An 18,899-nucleotide genomic window follows, 5' to 3' on the forward strand; every position below is an offset into this window, starting at 1 on the left:
CATAGATGCAAAAATTCTCAACAAAATATTAGCAAACTGAATACAGCAATACATTAAAAGGATCATACATCATGATCAAGTGGGATTTTATTCCATGGGTTAAGGATGGTTCAACATCTACAAATCAATCAACATGATACACCACATGAACAAAATTAAGGATAAAACCCATAAGATCATCTCAATATATGCAGAAAAAGCATTTGGCAAGATTCAACACCCATTTACAATAAAAAAAACTCAATAAAGTGGGTATAGAATAAATGTACTTCAAGATAATAAAGGCCATATATGACAAACCCACAAATAATATCATACTCAATGGTGAAAAACTGAAAGCTATCCCTCTAAGATCAAGAACAAAACAAGGATGCCCATTCCTGCCACTCTTACTCAATGTAGTATTACTTCTATATAATTGACGGAGCAATTATGCAAGAAAAAGAAATAAAAGGCATCCAAATTGGAAAGGAAGGAGTAAAACTGTCATTATTTGCAGATGACATGATTTTATATATAGAAAATCCCAAAGACTCCACCAAAAAAAAAAACCCCCATTCGAAACAATAAACAAATACAGAAAAGTTGCAGGATACAAAATCAATATATAAAACTCTGTTGCATTTCTGCATGCTAAAAATGAGCTAGCAGAAGGAGAAATTAAGAAAACAATTCCATTTATAATCACAACAAAAAGAATGAAACACCTAGGAATAAATTTAACCAAGGAGGTGAAAGACTTGTACACCAAAAACAATAGGACATTATGTACAAAGACTTGTATACCAAAAACTATAGGACATTGTTCTTCAAGAAATTGAAGACATAAATAAATGGAAAGACATTCTGTGCTCATGGACTGGAAGAATGAACATTATTAAAATGTCTATATTACCTATAGAAATTCTTTTGGGTGTTGGATTGTATTCTTTGGGGAAAATTTGGGGTGATGTTGACATGCACTGAAGGCAGATCCAGACCAAGAACAAGAATAACCTAAGGAATTTCAAGTCACTTGTGAGTAACATCAGAATAGGAAAAGTCTGAGATATATACATGCACCAAATTATGACAGTTACTATCTCTGGATAGTGGATTACAAATGATATTTATTTCATTCCCTCTTCATTTTTGTATTTTAAAATTTTTCTATGAGTTGGGCTGTGTAGAGGAAGTTATTTTGAAACACACGTGGGCTTTGCAATCCGACAGGCTTATATTAGAACCCAGCTCCACTACTTCTGGAATTTGTGATTCTAGATAAGTTCCTTGAACTTTTAAAGCCTCAGTTCCCTCATTCGTATAACAACTACTCATAGGTAGTTGTGAGGATTAAATAAAATAATCCGTGTAAAGTTCTTCAAACGGTGCCTTTGAACTGAGTAGGCATACGATAAATCGTACAAATTATTATTGTTTTTGGTAAGTAAACTTTGCTGATGGTTCTCAGATCTTGAAAATGATCAGCCTTTCTACTCACTGCCAAGAAGTTACGGCAGCACGTGGCCTTGTGGCATCATCGTCTAATGAACAAGCAGAAGAAATTCAACCAAGTTTTATCTCTACCATATAAGTCATGCAATAGATCATCATCACGAAGCATCTACTATGTGCAAGTTATTTAAGTTCTCAGACGTTAGACCCCATCCCTATGACCTTCATCTTGTAGCCAGGTCACTTCTGGCCACTAATGCTCAAGTGTCTCAACTCCTAATTAAAAACACTTTCAGAGTAAGCTATACTTAGGATGGGCCCACATGGTTTTAATTCCCAGTGAAGAATACACATTACATTTCAGGACTTCTACACTAGCCAAAGCGTTCTGATGTGGGGTTTGACTCCCTTGGTGCTGTCATGTGACAGGCTTTTTGATGTGGTCTCTGTTCCAGTAAGTTAAACTCTGGCATCTCAGAACTGGCGCAGCCTGCCCGGCTACAGATGAATTCTGAACGCAGACTCAGGCTGAATCTGCGTGCCTGTGGGTGGATGGGACCACAAAGGCCATGGGGTTAATTATCTGGAGGCTGTTTTAGTGCAGGCCCCACTCTTCAAGGTTTCCTACTTGCTGCTGTGTAGCTTGGCTATCTAAGACCGTGCTCCTCAAAGCATTTTTGGTTTTTGACCTCTTGGCTGGGAGAAAGAAACCCTTCTGAACCCTGCATGTTCCTGCTTGAGGCTACAGAGGCAAGCTTACTGGGCTTCACGAAACTTTTCACTGCTCTGGATGAGGTCTGCCCTGAAATGCTTGGTGTTTATTCATTAGAGTAAGTAAATAAATAAGTCGTGCTTGAAACAAAAGCACAGGTCTTGTTAGACATGACACGCTCACACTATCTGGGTCTCTTCACCTTCCAGGCACGTGGAAGACAAGACTGCCCAGCCCTCTGGGGTTTGGTGGGGCAGTGTGACCAGTTTAGGCCAACAGGGTGTGAGCTGAGGTGACACCTGTCACTCCTCTGCATTGAAGAGCGAATGAGACGTCCAACCTCTCTCTTCCCTGGAGACCAAAGGAGTCACATGTTCTACATGTTATAGCTACAGATGGTAGAGCCTCCATCAGCCTGGATTCTTGAGTGACTGATAGAGTGGAATTTTCCCAATACACATACCCACCACCCTTGACTTGGCGTCCGACATGTATCATATGCAAGAAATAAATCTTTTTGTGTTCAACATTGGATCTGGGGGCTAATTTGTTATCACAGAACAATGTAGCCTATTCTAACTAATACAATTATCCCATAAACATTAGTAACATAGAAAGTGGTATACAGGTCACCTGTTGGACCTGTCATTGGGAGTTGGCCAAGGCTGTCTATGGTGAAAGGTAGAGGACTAAAGGAACACCTTCAAGGATGAGCAGTAGTCCAGATGATGAAGTTCAGGGGACCTGCAGTCTATATTGGGAGGACTGGAGGAAGGCAAAGGTGACACTCAGTCTCTGGAGGTGCTCATCCTAGGCAGGCCAGACTCCAGGCCAAGGTCAGTCAAGCAGAGCATCCCAACCCCAAAGAGAGGAAGCATTCCCAGTAGACTGCTTACCTTGCCCTCCTTGGTTCAGAAGCTGTGTTGGTTGGCGGGCTGCCTTTAGGGTCCCAGAAAGTGAAAAAACATTCATAGGTCACTTTAGATGCACAAGATGTTCGACTGTGATGAGATTTTATTTACTGGTCTGTATTGGTTTTCTTTGCATAGGCCCCTGAGGGTCAACCATCCAAGCGGGAGTTAAGACATACTCGCACAGACCCCATCTGAGGTTCTTGGAAATGCAACGTGAATGATTAACAATCCCAGTGAAAGGAGGCTGTGGCTGCTCTTTCCATTTCTAAACCTGAAATTACCCAACTGCCATATCGAAAGTCAGGAACTTTTCAGTAACCTGGATGGAGAGGGACCTGGGAAGTGAATGAGGGGAAGCTTCCCCCCCCACACACTTTTTTTTTTTTAACAGAGACACTGGTGGAAAAATGTTTTTTTGTTTTTTTTTTAATTTTTGAATTTTATTTTATTTATTTTTTTATAAAGCAGGTTCTTATTAGTTATCCATTTTATACATATTAGTGTATTTATGTCAATCTCAATCTCCCAATTTATGCACACCACCACCCTCCCTGCCACTTTCCCCGCTTGGTGTCCATACGTTTGTTCTTTACATCTGTGTCTCTATTTCTGCCCTGCAAACTGGTTCTTCTGTACCATTTTTCTAGGTTCCACATATATGTGTTAATATACGATGTTTGTTGTTCTCTTTCTGACTTACTTTACTCTGTATGACAGTCTCTAGATCCATCCATGTCTCTAAACATGGCCCAATTTCGTTCCTTTTTATGGCTGAGCAATATTCCATTGTATATATGTACCACATCTTCTTTATCCATTCATCTGTCGATGGGCATTTAGGTTGCTTCCATGACCTGGCTATTGTAAATAGTGCTGCAATGAACATTGGGGTGCATGTGTCTTTTTGAATTACGGTTTTCTCTGGGTATATGCCCAGTAGTGGGGTTGCTGGGTCGTAATTCTAGTTTTAGTTTTTTAAGCAACCTCCATCCTGTTCTCCATAGGGCTGTATCAATTTACATTCCCATCAACAGTGCAAGAGGGTTCCCTTTTCTCCACACCCTCTCCAGCATTTGTTGTTTGTAGATTTTCTGATGATGCCCATTCTAACTGGTGTGAGGTGATACCTCATTGTAGTTTTGATTTGCATTTCTCTAGTAATTAGTGATGTTGAGCAGCTTTTCATGTGCTTCTTGGCCACCTGTATGTCTTCTTTGGAGAAATGTCTATTTAGGTCTTCTGCCCGTTTTTGGATTGGGTTGTTTGTTTTTTTAATATTGAGCTGCATGAGCTGTTTATATACATTGGAGATTAATCCTTTGTCCGTTGATTCGTTTGTAAATATTTTCTCCCATTCTGAGGGTTGTCTTTTCGTCTTGTTTGTAGTTTCCTTGCTTTGCAAAAGCTTTGAAGTTTCATTAGGTCCCATTTGTTTATTTTTGTTTTTATTTCCCTTTCTCTAGGAGGTGGGTCAAAAAGGATCTTGCTGTGATTTATGTCAAACAATGTTCTTCCTATGTTTTCCTCTAAGAGTTTTATAGTGTCCGATCTTACATTTAGGTCTCTAATCCATTTTGAGTTTATTTTTGTGTATGGTGTTAGGGAGTGTTCTAATTTCATTCTTTTACATGTAGCTGTCCAGTTTTCCCAGCACCACTTATTGAAGAGGCTGTCTTTTCTCCGTTGTATATCCTTGCCTCCTTTGTCATAAATTAGTTGACCATAGGTGTGTGGGTTTATCTCTGGGCTTTCTATCCTATTCCATTGATCTATATTTCTGTTTTTGTGCCAGTATCATATTATCTTGATTACTGTAGCTTTGTAGTATAGTCTGAAGTCAGGGAGTCTGATTCCTCCATCTCCATTTTGTCCCCTCAAGACTGCTTTGGCTATTCGGGGTCTTCTGTGTCTCCATACAAATTTTAAGATTTTTTGTCCTAGTTCTGTAAAAAATGCCATTGGTAATTTGATAGGGATTGCATTGAATCTGTAGATTGCTTTGGGTAGTATAGTCATTTCCACAATATTGATTCTTCCAATCCAAGAACATGGTATATCTCTCCGTCTGTTTGTATCATCTTTAATTTCTTTCATCAGTGTCTTATAGTTTTCTGCATACAGGTCTTTTGTCTCCCTAAGTAGGTTTATTCTTAGGTATTTTATTCTTTTTGTTGCAATGGTAAGTGGGAGTGTTTCCTTAATTTCTCTTTCAGATTTTTCATCATTGGTGTATAGGAATGCAAGAGATTTCTGTGCATCAATTTTGTATCCTGCAACTTTACCAAATTCGTTGATTAGTTCTAGTAGTTTTCTGGTGACATCTTTAGGATTCTCTATGTATAGTATCATGTCATCTGAAAACAGTGACCGTTTTACTTTTCTTTTCCAATTTGTATTCCTTTTATTTCTTTTTCTTCTCTGATGGCCATGGCTAGGACTTCCAAAACTATGTTGAATAATAGTGGTAGAGTGGACATCCTTGTCTTGTTCCAGATCTCAGAGGAAATGCTTTCAGTTTTTCACCATTGAGAACGATGTTTGCTGTGGGTTTTTCATATATGGCCTTTATTATGTTGAGGTAGGTTCCCTCTATGCCCACTTTCTGGAGAGCTTTTATCATAAATGGGTATTGAATTTTGTCAAAAGCTTTTTCTATATCTATTGAGATGATCATATGGTTTTTATTCTTCAGTTTGTTAATATGGTGTATCACATTGACTGATTTGCATATATTGAAGAATCCTTGCATTCTGGGATAAATCCCACTTGATCACGGTGTATGATCCTTTTAATGTGTTGTTGGATTCTGTTTGCTAGTATTTTGTTGAAGATTTTTGCTTCTATATTCATCAGTGATATTGGTCTGTGATTTTCTGTTTTTGTAGTGTCTTTGTCTGGTTTTGATATCAGGGTGATGGTGGCCTCATAGAATGAGTTTGGGAGTGTTCCTTCCTCTGCAATCTTTTGGAAGAGTTTGAGAAAGATGGATGTTAGCTCTTCTCTAAATGTTTGATAGAATTCACCTGTGAAGTCATCTGGTCCTGGACTTTTGTTTGTTGGAAGATTTTTAATCACAGTTTCAATTTCATTGCTTGTGATTGGTCTGTTCATACTTTCTATTTCTTCCTGGTTCAGTCTTGGAAGGTTATACCTTTCTAAGAATTTGCCCATTTCTTCCAGGTTGTCCATTTCAATGGCATAGAGTTGCTTGTAGTAGTCTCTTAGGATGCTTTGTATTTCTGCAGTGTCTGTTGTAACTTCTCCTTTTTCATTTCTAATTTTATTGATTTGAGTCCTCTCCCTCTTTTGCTTGATGAATCTGGGTAATGGTTTATCAATTTTGTTTATCTTCTCAAAGAACCAGCTTTTAGTTTTATTGATCTTTGCTATTGTTTTCTTTGTTTCTAATTCATTTATTTCTGCTCTGATCTTTATGACTTCTTTCCTTCTACTAACTTTGGATTTTGTATGTTCTTCTTTCTCTAGCTCCTTTAGATTGTTTATTTGAGATTTTTCTTGTTTCTTGAGGTAGGCTTGTATTGCTATAAACTTCCCTCTTAGAACTGCTTTTGCTGCATCCCATAGGTTTGGGATCGTCGTGTTTTCGTTGTAATTTGTCTCTAGGTATTTTTTTATTTCTTCGGGGATCTCTTGGTTATTTAGTAACGTATTGTTTACCCTCCATGTGTTTGTGTTTTTTACATTTTTTTCCCTGTAATTGATTTCTAATCTCATAATGTTGTGGTCAGAAAAGATGCTTGATATGATTTCAATTTTCTTAAATTTACTGAGGCTTGATTTGTGACCCAAGATGTGATCTCTCCTGGAGAATGTTCCGTGTGCCCTTGAGAAGAAAGTGTAATCTGTTGTTTTTGGATGGAATGTCCTATAAATATCAATTAAATCTACCTGATATATTGTGTCACTTAAAGTTTGTGTTTCCTTATTAATTTTCTGTTTGGATGATCTGTCCATTGGTGTAAGTGAGGTGTTAAAGTCCCCCACTATTATTGTGTTACTGTCGATTTCCTCTTTTATAGCTGTTAGCAGTTGCCTTATGTATTGAGGTGCTCCTATGTTAGGTGCATATATATTTATAATTGTTATATCTTCTTCTTGGATTGATCCCTTGATCATTATGTAGTGTCCTTCCTTGTCTCTTGTAACATTCTTTATTTTAAAGTCTATTTTTTCTGATATGAGTATTGCTACTCCAGCTTTCTTTTGATTTTCATTTGTATGGAATATCTTTTTCCATCCCCTCACTTTCAGTCTGTATGTGTCCCTAGGTCTGAAGTGGGTCTCTTGTAGACAGCGTATATATGGGTCTTGTTTATGTATCCAGTGAGCCTGTTTCTTTTGGTTGGAGCATTTAATCCATTCATGTTTAAGGTAATTATTGATATGTATGTTCCTGTTACCATTTTCTTAATTGTAATGGGTTTGTTTTTGTAGGTCCTTTTCTTCTCTTGTGTTTCCCACTTAGAGAAGTTCCTTTAGCATTTGTTGTAGAGCTGGTTTGGTGGTGCTGAATTCTCTTAGCTTTTGCTTGTCTGTAAAGGTTTTAATTTGTCGAATCTGAATGAGATCCTTGCCGGGTAAAGTAATCTTGGTTGTAGGTTCTTCCTTTTCATCACTTTAAATATATCATGCCACTCCCTTCTGGCTTGTAGAGTTTCTGCTGAGAAATCAGCTGTTAACCTTATGGGAGTTCTCTTGTATGTTATTTGGCTTTTTTCCCTTGTTGCTTTCACTAATTTTTCTTTGTCTTTAATTTTTGTCAGTTTGATTACTATGTGTCTCGGCGTATTTCTCCTTGGGTTTATCCTGCCTGGGACTCTCTGCACTTCCTGGACTTGGGTGTCTAATTCCTTTCCCATGTTAGGGAAGTTTTTGACTATAATCTCTTCAAATATTTTCTCGGGTCCTTTCTGTCTCTCTTCTCCTTCTGGGATCCCTTTAATGTTAATGTTGTTGCATTTAATGTGTCTCAAACGTGTCTTAGGCTGTCTTCATTTCTTTTCATTCTTTTTTCTTTATTCTGTTCCATGGCAGTGAATTCCACCTTTCTGTCTTCCAGGTCACTTATCCATTCTTCTGCCTCAGTTATTCTGCTATTGATTCCTTCTACTGTATTTTTCATTTCAGTTATTGTATTCTTCATCTCTGTTTGTTTGTTCTTTAATTCTTCTAGGTCTTTGTTAAACATTTCTTGCATCTTCTCAATCTTTGCCTCCATTCTTTTTCTGAGGTCCTGGATCATCTTCACTATCATTATTCTGAATTCTTTTTCTGGAAGGTTGCCTATCTCCACTTCATTTAGTTGCTTTTCTGGGGTTTTATCTTGTTCCTTCATCTGGTACATAGCCGTCTGTCTTTTCATCTTGCCTATCTTTCTGTGAATGTGGTTTTTGTTCCACAGGCTGCAGGATTGTAGTTCTTCTTGCTTCTGCTGTCTGCCCTCTGGTGGATGAGGCTATCTAAGAGGCTTGTGCAAGCTTCCGGATGGGAGGGACTGGTGGTGGGTAGAGCTGGCTGTTGCTCTGGAGGGCAGAGCTCAGTAAAACTTTAATCCGCTTGTCTGCTGATGGATGGGGCTGGGTTCCCTCCCTGTTGGTTGTTTGGCCTGAGGCAATCCAACACTGGGGCCTACCCCGGCTCTTTGGTGGGGCTAATGGCAGACTCTGGGAGGGCTCAAGCCAAGGAGTACTTCCCAGAACTTCTGCTGCCCATGTCCTTGTCCTCACGGTGAGACACAGGCAACCCCCACCTCTGCAGGAGACCCTCCAACACTAGCAAGTAGGTCTGGTTCAGTCTCCTATGGGATCACTGCTCCTTCCCCTAGGTCCTGATGCACACACTACTTTGTGTGTGTCCTCCAAGAGTGGAGTCTCTGTTTCCCCCAGTCCTGTTGAAGTCCTGCAATCAAATCCCACTAGCCTTCAATGTCTGATTCTCTAGGAATTCCTCCTCCCATTGCTAGACATCAGGTTGGGAAGCCTGACGTGGGGCTCAGAACCTTCTCTCCAGTGGGTGGACTTCTGTGGTATAAGTGTTCTCCAGTCTGTGAGTCACCCACCCAGTGGTTATGGGATTTGATTTTATTGTGGTTGCTCCCCTCCTACCATCTCATTGAAGCTTCTCCTTTGTCTTTGGATGTGGGGTATCTTTCCTGGTGAGTTCCAGTCCCTTCCTGTCGATGATTGTTCAGCAGTTAGTTGTGATTCCAGTGCTCTCACAAGAAGAAGTGAACACATATCCTTCTACTCTGCCATCTTGAACCAATCTCCTGAAGCTTTCCTCTTGTCATCACTGATGACATGGTTTAATAGTGTCTGAAAGTCATTGTTACCATCCATCTTCTGCTTGGCCAGCCTGGAATGAGGTTGTATTCAGCTGACAGCAGCAGAAGGATGCACATAACCACATTCTTCATGGTGCCAAACTGCCTTTTTTTAAAAAATAAATATATTTATTTATTTTTGGCTGGGTTGGGTCTTTGCTGCTGTGTGCGGGCTTTCTCTAGTTGTGGCGAGCCGGGCTACTCTTCGTTGTGGTGCATGGACCTCTCACTGCGGGGGCTTCTCTTGTTGCGGAACATGGGCTTTAGGCGTGCAGGCTTCAGTAGTTGCAGTGCATGGGCTCAGTAGTTGTAGCTCGTGGGCTCTAGAGCACAGGTTCAATAGTTGTGGCACACAGGCTTAGTTGCTCCGTGGCATGTGGGATCTTCCCAGACCACAGATTGAACCCGTGTCCCTTGCTTTGGCAGGCAGATTCTTAACCAGTGTGCCACCAGGGAAGTCCCAAAACTGCCTTCTTATTAGAACTGGAAGAAAGAAGAAAGGATGATGGGTTAGTCCTCTCATGATTCCCTGGGCTGGAATTGCTGAAGAGCTGATATTTCTGTATAAAATTGTCTTTGCAGAAATCAACTTTTCCGAATTCACTGGGAATGCGGAGCCAGGGGTCTGGCTGCATTGAGATGAAAGGGTTCATTGGGACCAAATTGGTTTTTGCCACTTTGCTACTTAGCAGAGCTGTAATGCTAAAGTCTCTCAGGGTTTTTAGTTTTTACAAGGTAATTATTTTCAGAGTCAAAAAGGTGCAGGTTCCCTTACTGAAAACCTCCTGATGCAAGAGAAATGAGATCTTGTTATACATTACTCAGATCACTCTGCTTCCTCTGTCTAAATCCACTCTGCTGGTAAAGGGAAAACCACAGCTTCATTCCCAGGTATACAGAACGACAGTAATCACACCAAATGTTAATGTGATGAATCCATTTAAATAGAGATAAATTCCAAATGCAAATATATTTTTATTTTGAATGTAACACACTTACGAAGAAAATGCCTATGCTTTTAGAATAGAAGGCAGATTTCTGAACCACCTCTCCACAGCCCTGATTAAATAAGAGATTTGCTGAGAGCGAATAGTGTCAATCGAAAAACAGTGGCAAGAACCTACTTAGTGGTTCCTATCTTTTAATCCATATTGACAGCACAAAAAGTGTACTTTAATTATGATTTCCAAATCTCACCTTGATACTCTGTGAAGTAAAAGAGAAAACCCTACATTCTGATATGTACCATAGTTACTTTGTATTTTTCAGGTGCTCTAAGAGCGCTTTATTCCCAAAGGTTGCTGATATAAGGATTCCTCGGAGCCAGAGTGGCAGGTAGAGCCCTGCGCTAAGAGCCCCAAGGCCTGAACCAAACTGGAGTCAGATGTATCCACTATTGAAGCCACAGGCCACAGGGAAGGAGACCAAGGGTGGGACTTGGTTTGTGGAGCTGTAAGTTGCACCTTGTGGATAGAAAGCATCCCCCTGACTTCAGGTTGGTCTTATGGCTGAGGTGTAGCACTATGGCTACACCAAATGGATATTCAGAGCAAAAGTTAGGAGGTTTATGCCCTCTTCACCAGCAACAATTAGAATTTTCATCACCTAAATTGAGCCTCTAAGTAAATGAATGTAATCTCTAGAAAATTGAAACTGCACAAATAAACGATGGAAGGAAAGGAGAAAGGTGGTGTGAATGCAAGGGATATCTTTCTAAAATGCAAGGTGAAGGTGATGTCGACTCAGAATCTTTGCCTCAATCTTTCCAAGGCCATCATAAAACTAAGTTCTGTAAAGGAACACAAAGAGACTAAAGAAACAGACTCCTAACTAGCTCACATAATGAACGGCTCATCCTTGCCGCCTCAAGCACCATCCCTGATTGAAGGGCGCTGTGAACTCTGCTCCCAACTTGCCAGCCCGGGCAGCTGAGATTGATGTGTAGACTGGGAACATGAACCCTGGGCTTCAGGAGCAGCTTGAGGTCAAGTCAGAATTTGTTTCTGTCCTGCCTTTCAATGCTTTGTTTTTATATGAGCCATCCATACTAACGACTCAGCATTGCTGGGCCTGGGAGAGCCGGGGGTGGACACCTTCAAGGAGACTCATTCAGGATGTAAATTCATTAGCTATGTGGAGGGCTGGGGCTTTTCCTATAAGGATCAATGAAAGCTGGAAATTCCCAGTTTAACCACTGACCAGGCCCTTCTACCCCACCACCCCACCAAATCCCGCCCCACCCTGATGGTTGCTCTAACCAAAATAAATCATAAATGTGTAAAGCTCAACAGTCAGCCTATTCAGAGTCACTGCCACCCATTTCTAAAGCCCAGGCCGATGTAGAGTAACCCAAGATTTCAATTCTCTTCAAGGGGCTACTGCACATCCCTGGTGACAGTTAAATCACAGAACCTGTGTAAGTAAGATTTTTATTTTTTTTACTCTATTTGCTTTATTGTTTGCTGTTTCTCTTCCATATACATCTTGATCGACATGTATTGATGGGATGTGATCATCGTACATAAATGAAGGATAGTTCTTTAACATACTAACGCTGACAACAACTAATTAATGCCTTTCCTTTGTAAAGCATTTAGAGTTTCCACCAAATATCTTCACATGAATCATCTCTTTTATTTTCAGAACCATATCGTAGGCAGGACGTGCATTATTATTGACATTAAGTGAATAAAGAAACTGAGACTTCCTGGAGGTTAATAGGGTTGCCTTGAGTAACAGAAATGATTGGCGTTGGTGGTAGGATTAGGACAGACTCCAAGTCCAATACTTTTTCCAAGCCATCCCACTGTCTCTACGAAGAAATCTTTCCTTCTCTGGAAAGCTTTGAATTTTATAAATTGTTTAAGTGCTTATTATTTTGTTTGATGGAAATGAAATACAGCTAACACTTGTTGAGTCATGACTAAGTCGAGTCATCGTACAGAGTATCAAGTGCTCAACGTCAACTTTCTCATTTATGGGGTGGGTGTTATTATCTCTGTTGTTATAGATGAGGAAACCGAGCACAGAGAGGCTTTTGCAATTTGCCCAAACCACACAGCAGGTAAGTAGCAAGGATTTGAAAACAGTCGGCGTGACTCCAGAGCCTCCCAGCCTCATCCGTCTGCTGAGGTAGGCAGGTTTGCAACTTCTCGAATTGATAATCGAAGAACCATAGGTCCAGTTGCTGGTAGGCAGAACTGTCGACATTGCCACAATGTTTGGGATCGTTTGGGCCCGTGTTGATTGTTCCAGCTAGGAGGCCAAGCTGGAATCAAAAGAAATAAGCAATAGAAATAAACCAAATAACCAAAAGAAACCAGACACTCTGTTGCGAGATGGGGTTCCTCCCCCTGCTACTCTCCCACCCCGCGATAGCCTTCCTTCCCAATCAGTTTTTTCTCCACAGTGGCACCAGTATTACTCCTGTTTCTGATACCAAAAACCACTAAGTGCCTTCTCCCTCAGGTCCCATATCCAGTCAGCTATCAGGAATTCCTATTTCGTGGTTGTGTGCGTCTCTAGAACCTGCTTCTTCCTCTTCTCCCCTTCTGCCATGACCACAGTCCAGTTGAATAACTAGACAATAGCCTCTCCAGCTTCAGACACTTCCCACAGTGTAGTCAATGTTGTCCCCAAGCATCCTAAAAACACAGCTGTCCTCACCTCTTCCCATGCTGCGCTCCTACACGTGGCACCCCATTGTCTGCCGCAAGCCCTGTGGTTTACATCTTCCATTGCCTAGCTCTTCCGTTTTCTGCCCATTTTCCTACCAATCCATTGTCTCTGGCTTCTCCTTTCTTTTTTCTTTTTGGCTGCACCACGTGGCATCCAGGATCCTGTTCCCCGACCGGGGATCAAACCTGCGCCCTCTGCAGCGGAAGCGCAGAGTCTTAACCACTGGACCGCCAGGGAAGTCCCCCTTCCTTCTTCTCTTGTCAAGTAGGTCTCACAGTCCCCGGCACATGTCCATGAGCCCATCGCCTCACCTCGTGCCTTCATTGTTATTTTCCCCGTCCTGTTATTTCTCTTCCTTCATGCTTATCTCAATCTAGACATCCCTCCAGTCTGTGAAATCTTCTCATATTCTTCCTTCTTGGATTCCTATTGTTCCTACAGAAAGCGCCACAGAGTTTAGAGTGTTTAATTTTGTTTTCTAATTGTCTCACTATTCATCTCCTCCGCTGGACTGTAAGTTTCCTAGGTCAAGGACCCTCTCATATTTTTTTTTCATGATCGTCACTGGGCATAATGGAGTATTGGACTCAGAGGAGGCGCTTGTTTGGTGGACTGATTTCACTTGGTGGAGGGACTTGGCATCAGACCAGAAGGCAAATGAGCATTGGCTGATTCAGTAGCTCTGATGAGCAATCCAGTGACCTTGTTCCACAAGGGTTACTTCTCTAATACTTGATGCCAACGACAAATTCGAACGAAGGTCAGGATATTACAAACCAGACAATTTATTTTCTGTAGTAGAGTTGTCTTTTCCCTACCTCTTAAGCATCTGAGGAACCCATCTTTTCTGATTCCTTTCCCAGGTCGCAGTGGCTGTTCTCTAAGGAGGTATGATAATGGGGCGGGGTGAGAGGGGGTAAACTGAGTCGTCCAAGTGAAAGACCACCGCAAGTAGAAACTGATTTATAATCTCCAAAGTAATACATTAGAGAATGGAAAGTAGCTCAGGGCAGATGTTTCGGAATAATTCATGAAACAGTTTTTTACCAGAAGAGAAGTTGTTGGACCCTGCGAAGCCTTTTTCAGAATCAGACTGTTCAAGTTGCCCCAGGCAGATTTCAGAGAGACTAGCACCTTGGAAATCTAATAGCAGAAGTAATCGAGTTAGTATATATGGACACATTTGAAAAGCGTGTCATACTTTCCAAATTGTGTTCTCAAGCACCATCTTAGGAGTTAAATCCTTTTGAGTTGGAAGGAGTTCTGAAGGTTATATGGTTGATAGAGGTATAACATGTCTGGAATACTATTAACATACTTTTCACTTTTGTATTTCATGGGTCGACCTACCCCTTCACTTTCCCATTTTCTCAGACATATGTCCACCTTTAGATCTCTACAGCATGAATGCAAAAAAAAAATAATGTAATGTGCAGGTTCTCGCAACCTAAAATGGGAATTTTGTAGGCATAATAGCTGTAAAAACTAGGCTTTGGTGGAAGAGAAATAGGATTTCCTGAATTTATTTAGCTCCCATTTAGCATAACTTGCTAAACAGCCAAGCTTGTAGGTAGGACTCAGATCATAGAACTGCTTCCATGCGTGCAAGGTCTGGTTCTGTCTATGACAACTGGGCCAGGAGGCTTGAATTGTAGAGGCAGGAAACCTGCCCATTTCTGGACCCAAAAGACCATGAGAAGGAGAAGAGAGACAGAGGCTGGAGAGATATTCATCTTGATTTTCTGTCTCTGGGAGGCCCAGAGGGGGAGGTGTGTTAGATGTTAAAATCAACACAAGCAAGGCCTCCCCTTCATCTGAGACTGCATGGAACATGGGCTCCCCACACCCATGTGGGGGTGGCCACATCAGAGTAAAGTCAGCAGTACGGCGTGATTAGACAACGGAAGGGCTAGCATTTAGCTTTCCCAAGCCACCCTCAGTTCCTGTGTGGTGTGGAAGGAACTCAGAATCTCCTGTGGGTCCCTGAAGTGGGTGAGGCACAGATGCCAGTTGGAATCTGGCTAGAGAACATACCAGAGAGGAATAACCATAGTGGGAACAAGATGGCGCTGTGGGCAAGGGTTACAAAATGAACTGCCTGGACCCTGACCTCACAACCAGACCCAGGGGCTCAACAACAAGGCGGACCCAGGGGCCCACGGTGCCAAGGGAGAGCCAGAGGCCCAGCACCAAGGGGGACCCAGGGGCGGCCAAACTAGGGAAAAAAGAAGCTGGACTCCAACCCAACCACGACAGAACATGAACCACAAGCTACCCAACGCAGCAACAAACACCAGCCTGAAGTCAAGGAACGGGACAAGCTGAACATTAGTGGTCAACAGTCCAGAGAGCGGCCCAGACCAACCACCCTACAGCAGACACGGGGAGGATCCAGAAAATACCATGTGGACGTGAGCCTGCCCCCCTCCACCCCTGAGAAGACCGTCAGCCCCCCTCACACACCCAGGCAAAGACTGAATTATCTAAAGAAAACTGCTCCCGAGCAGGAGATTGGACTGAGATTAGAGGCTGGGGGAAACCTAGTTTCCCACACCACAGTGGGATGGGGACTCACCGAAAAACTCAGCATTTCCACAAGTCTGGGTGCTTTGGTGACGTTGCTCCCCAGCGTGACGTTCTCCTTCATGTTATAGTGACTGTGGGAGCAGGTGAGGCAGGTGTTACCATCTTCATTCTACATGTGCAGAAGCCAAGGTCCAGAGATGAAATGTCTCGTCCATGGTCAAGAGGCACTGGGTGCAAAACCACAGCAGGAGTTAGACCTTCTGATCCCAGCTCCGCGCTCCTCCCACAGGGCTGAGAGCCCCTCTCGTGACCGGGCAGGAGATGCCCACCTACTCCAGCCTGGGGAACAATGGTGAAAAGTGTTTATGCTCAGAAGCAGCCTTAGGTTTCCCTTTTGGGCCCCAGTCATATCTTCAGTCTTCATTCAGGGGAATGTTACGGCTGAAGATGTACCTTTGGCATGTTTGCACCTGGTGGTGGCGTGGCAGTGGCATGATTCTATGTCTGTTCACGATGCCAAATGTTTGGAACCGCACAGAGCTGATAGGACAGTGATGGAACAAAATGTTTCTTTTTCTCTCTTTTCTCCCAAGGATCGCCTAAAATTGAAACCTCTATATTGGCTGCAGTTTTCATCCATCTGCAGAAACACATTAGAAAGAGAAAGAGGTTGGCAACTGACTTCAGGCTTTTCCCCCAGAGTGTTACTTACCTGACTTTAACCAGATGCTATGCCTGTCTCTCCCTTCCATGCTCAGTGGGCAAAAGACAGAAGAAATACAAGGAATGCTTGTAACGCTCTGGACTCTCTCCCCCTCTCTTTTTCTTTCTGTCTTTCCTTTTTTTCTTTTTTAATCCCAGGACCGGATATACAAGTTCCAGAAGAGGAATATATATCCCCAGAGTCTGAAATCAAATCTGGAATTCATATCCTCTGTAAATGTACTTTATTAAAAGCAGGAATCAAGAAAGGTTTTGGAATTATTATATTGGAGAGGTTGATTGTTTAGAGAGGACTTGGAATTAGGGATAATTTTAGACATGTTTTGCAGGCAGCCACCTCCTTGGATGAATGGAAAAACTGGGTACTTTGGCATCAATCCTATCCCAAAGGTCTTAAAACCAGCCCTTAGACTGTTACCAACGCAGGAAGGAAAGCAGGACATTGCGGTAAGACACATTCATCTATAATCACCATAATAGGGTGAACTGAAAATGTTGCAGGAACACATAGTAGGTAACGTTTCCAGGCATCACACTGTCAGTTTGGTGCTAATCTTTGTAAAATCCACTTGCCGCCACTTCATGATGGTTAAGTGCAACCCCACGGCTTCCAGGGATGGAAGGCATGTGTGTGTGCGTGTCGGTCTGTGTCTGTGTCTCTGTGTGTGTCTGTGTGGGCATGTGTGTGAAGAAGTTGAAAGTGTTGTTTGAGGTCCAGAAATGGAGCCAGTGGAGGCTGCAAGGGGAGGAAGGAAGCGGGGAGAATCACATGCACCATCCCGCGACATGCCGGCAGCCTGTACTACCAGCCATTCTCTGGGTGGGGAACCAGGAACTTGTCCGTCGTTCCCAGAAGGCCCAGACGGTTTTATATCAGTAAACTGTCTCTGAACTATTTTTTTCCCCTCGGTTTGAAATCACATTCTTCTGAATACCATTGCAGCTCACGGTATGTCTCTGATGAAAACCATCATTTCACAGGGGTCGGCCAACTCAACAGCGGGAGCAAAGTGATTACGGGATTCACATTCCAGTAACAAAAGAAGAGCTCAGCCCTCTAACCGGTCAGAGAAAGGTGGGAGCCCCTGGTGACCCAGAAGAAACCTCTGGACCCTCAGAGGTCCCAGAAGAACGGAGAGGGAGGTAGCGGTTCTGGGCTAATTTAAAGGAGAGCTTTTGCTGTATTTGATGGAAAGCTTGAAGGAAAAAGGTTGGAATGCTGAATGGATGCTTCAGTGCGGGGGCGGTGGGGGGGGCGTGGCTAGCTGGCTCTCTGCCACTGTCTAGCTCCATCACCCACATCCCTGCTTTTCATTCACATCCAGTATCTCCCCTGCTGCTTTATTTAAAAAGTCCCCTCTTTCAGAACATGTGGGAAGGTACAGCGAACATTGGGATGGCTAAGGTCCTTGAATTCTCATGTTGGCTGCCTTGCTATGACTTTCGAGCTCTTGTCTTAATTAGAGCAGCCCTAAAGGGGAATTTGAAATCCCCCCTGCAGCCGCTCCCAGGAGAAGCAGCGGTGGGCTCCTCTTCCTGTGTTCCTGTCTCCTGGAGGGACCTGGGTTTCCCCCACCTCTTTCTCTCTCCCTCCACAGGGTTCTGGCCTCCAGAGACAGCGTGGGCCTGGGGCCTCTGCTCCCAGCTTCTCTGCAGAGAGAGAGTCTGTTCAGATTCCACGCTTCCTGCCTGGACCAGGGATGCCTCTGACACCCCCTCAGGGAGATGGTTTGTAATGTTTGTCCTGTAAACTCTTAGGTAACTGTTCTCTTCCACCAGGGGAGGTCACGTGGCTTAGAGGGAAAAGATGTGTTTTTCTTGTGGGTATCTGAGGACATTGAGCCACGGCCAGGCGGCCACGCCGACAGAACCCCCGCTCTGAACAGAGGCCACTGTTCAGGAAGCCAAGGGGAAATGACACTCCCGGTCAAGTGCAAACCACTGTGCCGCAAAAGCTCTGGGCACTGGGCCTGTGACACGTGCCCTTCTTCCAAAACTTCCCTGCAGAAACGCCCCTTTTCAAAAGGCACAGTCCGTGAACGGATACCCGACTGGTGAAGAAAGACTGTCTGGAATTCTCAGGCCCCTAGACCAGAGTGTTCCAGGGCTTTGGTTCTCCTTGGGTTCACTTATTGTTTTTTAAAAAATTAATTATTTTTGGCTGCGTTGGGTCTTCGTTGCAGTGCGTGGGCTTTCTCTAGCTGCGGCGAGCGGGGCCTACTCTTCTTTGCGGTGCGCAGGCTTCTCACTACGGTGGCTTCTCTTGCTGCCGAGCACGGGCTCTAGGTGTGTGGGCTTCAGTAGTTGTGGCGCCCGGGCTCTAGAGCACAGGCTCAGTAGTTGTGGCGCACGGGCGTAGTTACTCCGCAGCATGCGGGATCTTCCCAGACCAGGGCTCGAACCCGTGTGCCCTGCATTGGCAGGCGGATTCTTAACCACTGCACCACCAGGGAAGTCCCGTTTGTGTTTACTTGTGGCTGCGATTTCCATCATTACTTCAGCCCTGGTTCTGAGTCTCCACCCGCTTCAGCTCAGGCCACCCTGTTGGTCTCTAAGAGTCAAACGCTTT

The 18,899-nt window shown here is 43.2% G+C and overlaps 1 long non-coding RNA gene across 1 annotated transcript; it reads right to left on the minus strand.

Moving 5' to 3' along the window:
* Positions 1-12,017: 12,017 nt before the first annotated feature.
* LOC137216103 (uncharacterized) lies at positions 12,018-16,184 on the minus strand. Its single transcript, XR_010939593.1, has 3 exons — positions 16,061-16,184; positions 15,657-15,834; positions 12,018-12,671 (listed from the first exon to the last, which is right to left on the minus strand). It is a non-coding gene; the product is annotated as an uncharacterized lncRNA (long non-coding RNA).
* Positions 16,185-18,899: the final 2,715 nt, after the last annotated feature.

This window comes from Pseudorca crassidens, chromosome 21 (assembly GCF_039906515.1).
Source record: "Pseudorca crassidens isolate mPseCra1 chromosome 21, mPseCra1.hap1, whole genome shotgun sequence".
Taxonomy (NCBI): domain Eukaryota; kingdom Metazoa; phylum Chordata; class Mammalia; order Artiodactyla; family Delphinidae; genus Pseudorca; species Pseudorca crassidens.